A 1,210-nucleotide genomic window follows, 5' to 3' on the forward strand; every position below is an offset into this window, starting at 1 on the left:
GCTGCAGCATCTTTTAAACAAAAGTAAAATTACATTTTAACGTGTAACTGGCTGGTTGGAATGAGGGCCCCGGAGCCGTCTGTCCGTGTGCCATAAAACTTGCTGGAATTATTATTTCCCCACCCGTCAGCTTGCAGCGGCGTTCCCTCAGCCAAGGCGGATTTTTGAGTCTTTTGTTTGAAAGTTATAAATGAGCTTGCAGCAAAAGTTACAGCTGCTAGTTACACCCTTTTGGTTGAGGATTATCGATGCCGGTTTCTTGGGCTCGGTCTGTTTATAAGGGTATAACTATTTGCAGCCACGCTATGGAAATTCCTACCGATAGCTCTGGAAATGTTTGGCGTGACATTTTATGGGGGGGGGGGCAAGCTTGTATGTAGTTTATACATTTTGGTGTGTTTGTCGAGTGTGTTTGGAGCTGGCAAAGGCTGGGCTATTATACACACATGCCATAACGCATTGTGACGTGTGATGTGATATGTTATGTCATATGCAGCAACAACACACCAGTAACAGCTGTGCAGAACGCTCTCTGCCTGAGCTACATCGGTGGGAATGCCTTTCTCTTACTGACGACCGGGTGCCTTTCCAATACCTTCTCTCTATCAGTGGTTTATATACCTTATATAACCTCTTCGCAGCCTTGTATGGGAAAAAGGAGACAAGCGAGGTCACAAATTTTTTTGTGTTGCCAAATGTAAGAAAGATGGAAATCATGGACGAGAATCTGAACACAGAGGTCATTTATGAAGAAATATTTCCTTTATTTTAACCTCCTTAGCGGTTTGCCCGACACTGTGTTGGGCATACCGCTCTGTGGCCCCAGGAGTCCCTCTTAAATAAATAAATGTCCCAAATGTGTGTAAATCCTCTAGCTAGCACTAGGCTAGCTGGTAAGAGTGTCGGGCACCCCTGGATCCCCGCCGAACCCCCGCAATATTTTTATAAATGTCCCAAATGTGTGTAAATCCTCTAGCTAGCACTAAGCTGGAAGAAGTCTCCCGCACCCTTTGATCACCGCCGCTCCCCCGTTTATACATTACCCACCCTGGATCCAGCGATCGTGCAGCCTCCCGGCACAGCTCCGGTCTCTCTAAGGGAAGGATCGGGTTTGCGCATGACGTCGGCGACGTCATCTGCGATCCTCCCCATAGTGAAGACCAGAGCTGTCCAGGGAGGCTGCCCCGATCGCTGGATCCAGGGGGGTAAT

This window comes from Hyperolius riggenbachi, chromosome 10 (assembly GCF_040937935.1).
Source record: "Hyperolius riggenbachi isolate aHypRig1 chromosome 10, aHypRig1.pri, whole genome shotgun sequence".
NCBI classification, from domain to species: Eukaryota; Metazoa; Chordata; class Amphibia; order Anura; family Hyperoliidae; genus Hyperolius; species Hyperolius riggenbachi.